General features: G+C 44.9%; 1 non-coding gene across 1 annotated transcript; it reads right to left on the reverse strand.

The window, feature by feature from the left end:
- Positions 1-9,148: 9,148 nt before the first annotated feature.
- Positions 9,149-9,312, reverse strand: LOC127577047 (U1 spliceosomal RNA). The gene has a single exon (XR_007957315.1). It is a non-coding gene; the product is annotated as a U1 spliceosomal RNA (small nuclear RNA).
- Positions 9,313-9,954: the final 642 nt, after the last annotated feature.

The raw sequence follows: 9,954 nt of genomic DNA on the forward strand, positions 1-9,954 counted from the left end.
ATTCCAATAGTTTGCCAGCAGTGATGTACAAAATGGGCTGTACTTATTGGTTTTTACTGTCCTCCCTTATTTAAACAATGGCACAACATAAGCAGTTCTCCATTCATCTGGCACCAGCCCCACAGCAAAGAGATGACTGAAAACTTCTAGTCTCTGCTATTTGCTCCCTTGCTTCCTTTGTCCAGGCCTGACAATTTAATGTTAAATTGCTCAATATATCCTCATTCACCCCCTGGTCCTGATGCAGGGTCTCAACCCGAAACATTGACCATCCATTTCCGATAATAGATGCTGCTGAGTTCCTCCAGCAGTTTGTTTTTTTAACTTCCTCTTTTACTATGTTTATCACATTCGGAATTTCGCGTATCCTCATCAACATTATACCTCTCTTCTGTGGTATTAAGTAATAATACCATGAGATGTAGGAGCAGAATTAGGCCATTCAGCCCATCGAGTCTGCTCTGCCATTCAATCATGGCTGATTTATTTCTCCCTTTGAACCCTATTCTCCTGCCTTCTCCCGGTAACCTTTGCTGCCCCTAATCAAGAACCTATCAACCTCCATTTTAAATACACCCAATGATTTGACCTCCGCAACTATCTGTGGCAGATTCACCACCCCCTGGCTAAAGAAATTCCTCCTCATCTCTGTTCTATAGGGACTTACTTCTATTCTGAGGCTGTGCCCTCTGGTCCTAGACTCTCCCACTACTGGAAACATTCTCTCCACGTCCACTCTATCCAGGCCTTTCAATATTCGGTAGGTTTCAATGAGATTACCCCTCATCTTCTAAACTCCAGTGAGTACAGTCCCAGCACCATCAAAATGCTCCTTAGACGTTAACCCTTTCCCTCCCGGCATCATTCTTGTAAACCTCCTCTCCAATGCCAGCAAATCCTTCCCAAGATATGGGGCTCAAAACTGCTTACAATGTGGTCTGACCAATGCCTTATAAAGCCTCAGCATTACATCCTTGCTATTATATTCTAGTCCTCTTGAAATAAATGCTAACACTGCACTTATCTTCCTTACTATCGATTCAATCTGTAAGTTAACCTTCAGGGAATCCAGCACAAGGACTCCCATGTCGCTTTGCACCTCTGATTTCTGACTGCCTCCTGTTCAGAAAATAGACTATGCCTTTATTCCTTCTACCAAAGTGCATGACCGTACACTTCCCTGTGCTGTATTCCACCTGCCACTTCCTTGTGCATTCTCCCAACCTGTCCAAGTCCTTCTGCAGATTCTCTGCTTCCTCAACACTACCTGCCCCTGCACCTATCTATGTTTTATCCGCAAACTTGGCCACTGTGGCATCAATTCCATCATCCAGATCATTAACATAAAACATGAAAAGTAGCGAAGCCAACACTAAGCCCTGCAGAACACCACTAGCCACCGACAGCCAAGCAGAAAAGGTCCCCTTTATTCCCACTCTTTGCGTTCTGCCAGTCAGCCAATCTTCCATCCATGCTAGTAGTTTTCCTGTAATACCATGGGCTCCTATCCCGTTTGGCAGCCTCATGTGCGGCACCTTGTCAAAGGCCTTTTGAAAATAATCTCGCGCATGGCGGCATGGTAGCGTAGCGGTTAACGCGATGCTATTACAGCGCCAGCAATCGGGGTTCGATTCCCGTCGCTGTCTGTAAGGAGTTTGTCCATTCTCCCGTGTCTGCGTGGGTTTCCTCCGGGTGCTCCGGTTTCCTCCCACATTCTAAAGACGTACGGGTAGGTTAATATGGGTTTAAAATGGGCGGCGCGGACTCATTGGGCCGGAAGGGCCTGTTACCACGCCGTAAATAAAATTTTTAAAAAATATCCTTCGTTGCTTCACAAATATAACTTTCTTGTTCCCTGACAGACTACACTGTATCCTTAGTTACCCTCTTACTCTTTATGTCCTTCTCAAAAATCTTTGTATTATACTTCCTGCAATTTTTTCATGCCATCTTTGCTTTCCCAGTTTCCCTTCTTTTTTATCCCAAAACTTTTTATACTCCACTAGGCTTCTGCAGTATTAAACTTCAGATGCCTTGCATAAGCCTCTCTTTTTTGCCTTACCCTCCATGCTCTAGATTTAACAGCCTCACCCTCTTTTTTCCCTGAACCCCTTCAATCTCCTTCTAAAGTCTGAGAATGAAAGGAGCTGTTTCCAGTCAATTTTTCCTGAATCACTTCTGTACCTTGCTCCAATATAGAATCAAAGGTTTCTTCTCAGTGAGACTACACTGCTGAATTTCCAGTTCTGAAGCATAATTGAATCTCCTTCCATGGTCCTTGCATTTGCATGACTCCTACCCAGTGTGACTAAGTTTGTACACCAATGGGCCAGATGCATGACAGAACACTCATCCACATACACACGGGTCTGGTTTCCAGCCACCTTGCACCCCCTAGCACTGTGATTGGAATGGTTGCTTCTGCGTTCAATGGCTTACAACATCCAGCATCTCATGAGTCATGGGACGGCTTTTGACGTTTGGATCGAGCTTCCTACCGGCATATTCTCACCTGATACCACCCTGTAACATTAAATTAAAGCTTCAAATGTGCTTGAAAGAGAAATGGAAGGGACAGGTTCTGAAATCGAGCTCAGCGACCCTGTTAACTTGGAGTGCTAACATTACAAAAATTGTAACATTGAAAGCTGTAAAGATCAGCTTGTTCATTCACAAACTTTCAGAAAGGGACACAGTCTGGTCCAGTGCAAGACTCTGGCTTATCCAGTTGTTGAGTGAGAAAGACAGAAGGGGATTTTGTCCATCTGCAACCTCACAAGAACATTAAAAGTACCCTCCCAAACCTGCACACCTCACAGACTGGAAGCAAGTAAATCAGCACCAAGCATTCATAGAGCATCATAGCATGGAAACAGGAGTCCATTGATCACCAAACACACATCCACACTAATCCTATTTTATACTCCCCTAGATTCTACCACTCACTGACACACCAGGAGCTGTTTACAGTGGCCAGTCAATCGACTAACCCTGCATACCTTTGCAATGTGGGAGGAAACCAGAGCATCCAGGAAAACCCTCCAATGCACCTGAACCCGCAGTCACCATTGCAAACGTAAGATCAGTTTTCGGGAGAGTGAACCCGTGGGAAGCATCTGGCCCAGATGGTGTCCCTGGCCGTGTCCTTAGATTCTTCACAGATCAGTTGGCGGGGGTACTTGCAGACATTTATAACCTTCAGTCTGAGGTTCTCACCTGCTTTAAGAAGACCACTATCATCCCGGTAGCCAAGAAAAACAAGGTAATGTGCCTTAATGACTACCACCTGGTGGCTCTGACATCCATCATCATGAAGTGCTTTGAGAGGCTGGTCATGGCACACATTAACTCCAGCCTCCCAGACAATCTTGATCCACTGCAATTCGCCTACTGCTGATAAAGGTCTATGGCAGATGCCATCCCTCTGGTCCTGCACTTATCTCTGAAGCATATGGACAGTAAAGACACCAATTGTCTTTATTGACAGTAAAGACAAGCTATTGTTTATTGACTACAACTTCACAGCCCAGCGCATCACGGACACCAGCCTCCCCTCCTTGGACTCTTGTCCTTGCCTATCGTTGTCTTGGTGAAGCAGCCAGCATAATTGAAGACCCCACCCACCCGGGACATTCTCTCTTCTCTCCCCTTCCATCGGGTAGAAGATACAGGAGCCTGAGGGCACATACCACCAGACTTAAGGACAGCTTCTGCCCCACTGTGATAAGACTATCGAACGGTTCCCTTATACAATGAGATGGACTCTGACCTCACAATCTACCTTGTTGTGACCTTGCACCTTATTGCACTGCACTTTCTCTGTAGTTGTGACACTTTACTCTGTACTGTTATTGTTTTTACCTTTACTACATCAATGGACTCTGTACTAACTCAATGTAACTGCACTGTGTAATGAATTGACCTGTACAATCGGTATGCAAGACGTTTTTCACTGTACCTCGGTACAAGTGACAATAATAAACCAATACCAATACCTTCAATACTATAATTCAAAGCAAACTCATCTCCAAACTCCATCTATTGACCTGAGACTCAATACCTTGCTTTGCAACTGGATCCTTGATTTCCCGACCAACAGTCCACATCAGTAAGGATCGGCAGCAACAACTCTGCCACGATTAAACTCCCTATAGATTCATGACTGTGTGGCCAGATTCTGTTCTAACACCATTGTACCACCATAGTGGGCCATATCTCAAATAACAATGAATCAGAGTACAGGACGGAAATAGAGACCCTAGAGGCATGTTGTCATGACAACAACCTTTCCCTCAATGTCAGCAAAACAAAAGAGCTGGTCATTGACTTCAGGAAGAGAGGCAGTCTGCATGCTCCTGTTTACATCAATGGTGCTGAGGTCAAGAGGGTTGAGAGCTTCAAGTTCCTAGGAGTGAACCTTACCAATAACCTGTCCTGGTCCAACCACATAGACACCACGGTCAAGAAAGCCCACCAGTGCCTCAGGAGGCGAGAGAAATTTGGTATGTCCCCTTTGACCCTCACCAATTTTTAGCAATGCACCATAGAAAGCATCCTGTCGGGATGCATCACAGCTTGGTGCGGCAACTGCTTTGCCTGTGACTGCAAGAAACTGCAGAGAGTTGTGGACACAGCCCAGCACATCACAGAAACCAGCTTCCTCTCCATAGACTCTGTCTACACTGCTTGCTGCCTCAGTAAAGCAGCCAATGTAATCAAAGATCCCACCCACCCCAGATATTCTCTTTTCCCCCCTCTCCCATAGGGCAGAAGACACAACAGCTTGAAAGCAGGTACCACCAGGCTCAACAACTTCCATCCCACTGTTATAAGACTATTAAATGGTCCCCTAGTACAATAAGATGGACTCTTGATCTCACAATCTACCTCATTATGGCCTTGCACCTTACTGTCTACCAGCTCTGCACTTTCTCTGTAACTGTAACTCTTTATTCTGCATTTTGTTATTCTTTTACCTTGTACTACCTCAATGCACTGTGTAATGAAATGATCTATATGAACTGCATGCAAGACAGGTTTTTCACTGTACCTCATTATGTTACAGATTAGGTTACTATTTGGTGAATGTCCCTTTAAAATATAGTACAGTAGTGTGTGTGTGTGGTGTTATTACAACAACAGGAGTTAACGACGGGCTGACGTTTTGGTTCAGTCAGAGTCAGAAGAAGGAGAGAAAGGAGAAAGAGAGACACTGCCTGCTGGTCTCTGTATCGATGGATGAAGAACAATAACTGTGTCTGTAACTACAATCCACGTATGGATTTTTGGAGTAATCCAGTGGAATCCACTTCGTCGTTAACCTGCAGAAGGAAACAGGTATTTCTGTGGACGGCCACGTCTCGAATGCCTTTCGGGGTGATAGATACTTCGGAACAAAGCAGTGGAGATCATCAGTGACTGAGGTGTCGTATGGGTTCCATCGTGGAACATTTGGATTTCATAACTTCTCTATTCTCTCTCTACATTTTCTCTTCAGTCAACAGTGGTTTTGCAAAAGCCTTTGCTCACGTTTCACCTTATGGCTTGCTGAACTGAACTTTGAGAACTATTCCTGGAGTTTGGGAATTTGCCACACACACACTGGGTTTAGCTTTGGGGGTTAATATTTAACATTCTAACATTTTTACTTTTATTTTTCTTATTATCTTAAGTAATTATTAATAAAATAGTTTCTAACACTTATACATGACTCGGTGTGTTTCTTTTGTTGCTGGTACGTAACAATTACATGTGACAGTAATACCAATTTGCCATTTGCCAACCCACACGGTCACAGGGAGATGTGCAAACTCCACACAGACAGCACCAGTGGTGAGGACTGAACCCAGGTGTCTGGCACTGCGAGACAGCAGCTTGACTGGATACATCAGTGTGCCACTCCTCCAAATCACACCTTGTCCAGAGCTGCTCCTACATTGTTGGTTTCGTAATTCTTTTCCTCTGAGCAGAGTAAGAATAGTTTCTGCACATGGATAATATGATGCCAAGATAGCCCCACAACAGCAGCATCTCAAGGGGCAGCAGGAGGTTGGCAGCATATACTGGTCTTGCCAAGGATTCCACACCCTAATTATAAATTTTAAGATATGTAGATATAAAATTATTTAAAAGCTTCCATAGAAATAACTGCTTCAAAAACAATTGCATTGACCATTAAAAAATGCAGATGCTGGAAATATGAGGTAAAAATAGAAAATGCTGGAAACACTCAGCAGGTTTGGCAGCATCTGTAGAAAGAGAAGCTCAGTTGATGTTTCAGGTCAAAGACCTTCATCGGAATGAGGAAAGAGAGAAAACAAGTTTGATTTAAGACGCTGAGCGAGTGGAGGAGGAGTGGATACAACAAAAGGAATATTTCCGGAAGGATGAGGACATGGTTACCCGGTTTACAGAGCCGTCTGGTACCTTTATTCAAGAAGGGCAGCAGAGGTAAGCCAGATAATTACAGGCCTGTGGTAGGAAGTTATGGGAAAATTTTCTAAAGGACAAGATTAATCTACAGTTGTGAAGGCAGGGATTAAGGAAAATCAGCATGGCTTTGTTAGGGGAAGATCCTGTCTGGTCAATTTGCCTGAAGTTTTTGAAGAGGTAACAAAGGGCATTGGTGGGGCAGTGCAGCTGATGAGGTGAACATGGACTTCAGTTAGGCCCTTCACAAGGACGCACATGGGAAACCAGTCCAAAGTGTTAGAGCCCACCATCTCCATAATGACACCATCTCTTACTTATCAAGCATCTACTAATGCTCTGTCCATTTTACCAACTGATAATATCCCCTGGTAGCCTGCAACTCTCCCATGGCTTGGTAATAACAAACACAGTGATGGTGAAGGGTCGTTTCATGACTGGACGCCTGCGACCATTGGTGTACCACAAGGAATTGGGCTGCAACCCCTGTTTTTTCTTATATACATTAACAATTTGGACATGAATGCAGGAGGTATGATTCATACATTTGCAAAAATTGACAGTATGTGCTGGCATTGTTGTTGACAGGAGAGTTGCAGGCTACCAGGGGATATTATCAGTTGGTAAAATGGACAGAGCATTAGTAGATGCATGATAAGTAAGAGATGGTGTCATTATGGAGAATTAAAAAAGGGTAGGATGTATACAATAAATGGTAGTGCCCTATTGAGGTACAGAGGGACCTTGTGTACAAGTACAAAGATGCCTGAAGATGGCAGCACAGAAAGATAAGGGATGGAATACTTGCCTCCATTGGGGGGGGGGGGTGGAATGCAGGGGTGTTAGGTACACAAAATTATTAGGGAAATAGCATGGATAGGAAACATTTCCCCTTGGCAGAGATGGGTAAAGCTAGAAAGCATAGGTTTAGGGTTAGGATTAAGGTGTTTAGAGGGGATCTGAGGGAGAACTTTTTCAACTTGAGGATGGTTGCAGTCTGGAACACTATCTGAAGAAGTGGAGCAGACAGGTATTCTCACAAAATATAATAAGTATGTAGCAGAGCACTTGACTGGCAATGCATGGCAGGTTATGGGCCAAGTGCTGGTAAATCAGATTATTCTGGATGTGTACGTGGTGGTCAGCATGGACGTGGTGGGTTGAAAGACCTGTTTCCATGCTGTATGACTCTGACCATTCAAAGGTTAATGAGGCCAGTTAGGAAGAGAGAGAAAATAGAAATGTTAAGGATGTGAGATGCAGGTCAGAGCTGTTGTCGAAACCCGAAACCCAAAGGAGAATACTGGAAATACCCAGCAGATCAGACAGTGTCTGTGGAATGAGAACAACTGAGTTGACATGACAAATGGATAACCTTGCAGCAGAATTTCTGATACAAACAGGAAAAATGATTTATCTGAAATTGCTGAGTTTGATATTGTCCTGAAGGGTGCCAGATGCTCCAGTGCAAGTGGAGGCTCTGTTCCCTAATCTTATGTTGGGCTTGGTAGGGCGTCACAGTCAAAGTGAGACTGGGATAAAGAATTAAAGCGACGTACAATTGGAAGCTTAAGATCACCCTTGTGGGCAGAAGGGAGGTGTTCTGCAAAGTGTTTGATGTTTGGTTCATCCAACTTGGAGAATGCCTTTTTGTGGTATGTAGTCATGTCTCTGGGGCAAACTCATTTCCCCTTGAATATTTTCCTCCAGCATTCGTTCTATATTTTTTAATGTATTCATATTTTGGGATGTACACTTATTCCTGAATCCCAGTTGCCCTTGAGAAGGTTCTTCCGAAGAATGTTGGGAAGCAAGTTCTATGATTTATACCCAGCGACGATTATATGTTTCTGAGTCAGGATGGGGAGTGACTTGAAGGGGAAACTGCTGTAGTTGAATATGTTCTCCTGCACTTAACTGCCCCTTATCCTTCCAAGTGGAAGTGGCTTGGGAGGTCCTTTGAGAGCAGCCTCGGCAAGTAACAGTGGTGCATTTTGTGGATGGCACTCATGCAGCATGTTGCACTGGTAGAGGGAATGAATGTTTTAGGATGCCAATCAAATGGGGTACTTCTGGACGCTGCACAGCTTTTTGAAAGCTGTTGGAGCCGCACTCATCCAGGCAAGTGGAGAGTATTCCATCGTGCTCTGACTTACGCCTTGTTGATGGTGGAAATGCATTGGGGTGTCAGGAGGCGAGCCAGTCACCATGGGATACCCAACCTCTGACTGCTTTCATGGCTATGGTATTTATGTGACTGGTCTGGTTGAGTTTCTGCTCAGTGGTGACCCCAAAGCTTCCCTCCATTCTCTCAGGTATTGATAGTGGGCTGGCCAGGCAACGTCAAGGGTAAAAGGTAGACTCACTCCTGTTGAAAGTTGTCATTGCTTGGCACTTCTGTCATGCAAATCTTACTTGCCACTCATCAGCCCATGTTTTAAAGTTGTTGAAGTCTGTTGCATGCAGCTGTGCGATGTTTTATTTTGTGAGGAGTCTTGAATGGAAAAGAACCTTCTACAATCACCAATAAACAATCCCACTTGTAATTTTTGGGTTGAAAGAAGTCATTGATAAACCAGCTGAAGTTGATTGGTCCTAGGACACTGCCCTGAGGAGCTCCCACAATGATGTCCTGGGCCTGAGACAATTCGTCTTCAACAATCACAACCTTTTTTTTTCCGTGCCAGTACATATTTATATCTGCCTTTACATTGAATACCAGGGGAGAGCACGAACGCAATCCCGCACTACCACAAATTTTGCAATCGAGCATCCTGCATTTGGGGACATCGCAGGCATCAGCACACCCAAATTGCAATGGGCAAGCCTTGTCCTGGGAGAACCTTTTTTTTAATCAAAATAAACTTTATTCATAATAAAATACAAACTATATACAATTATAAAACAATGTAAGCCTTTACATTCTTAGTGTTACCTTTTTATATAAAAAACAGCACCAATGCCACACGAGTGGCTCCCTGGGGGCTACCCAGTCCCGTATTCACAATATTTAGGGGCTTTCTGGCCTGACCCCGCCCCTCATTCTCCAGTGGCAGAAGAACCCTAAACTGTAGTCCTTCCCCACTGAGCCTTTGCGTTGGCTGTACCCAGCTTCAGTGCGTCCCTCAGCACATACTCCTGCAGCCTGGAATGTGCCAGCCGGCAGCATTCCCCTACGGACATCTCGCAGTGCTGGAAGACCAACAAGTTTTGGGCTGACCAAAGGGCATCTTTCACCAAGTTGATAACCTTTCAGCAGCAGTTGATGTCCGTCTGTGTGTGTGTCCCCGGGAACAGCCCATAGATCAGACAATCCTCTGTTATGCAGCTGCTGGGGATGAACCGTGACAAGGACCCTTGCATCTTTTGCCACACCCTCCCCGCAAACCCACAGCCCGCAAAGAGGTGGGCAACCATCTCGTCCCCAGCGCAGTCCTCCCGGAGGCAGCGCGCGCTGGGAGTGAGGTTCCGACCATACAGGAAGGATCTAACTGGGAGGGCCCCTCTCACCGCCAGCCAAACGAG

This window comes from Pristis pectinata, chromosome 12, assembly GCF_009764475.1.
Source record: "Pristis pectinata isolate sPriPec2 chromosome 12, sPriPec2.1.pri, whole genome shotgun sequence".
Taxonomy (NCBI): Eukaryota; Metazoa; Chordata; class Chondrichthyes; order Rhinopristiformes; family Pristidae; genus Pristis; species Pristis pectinata.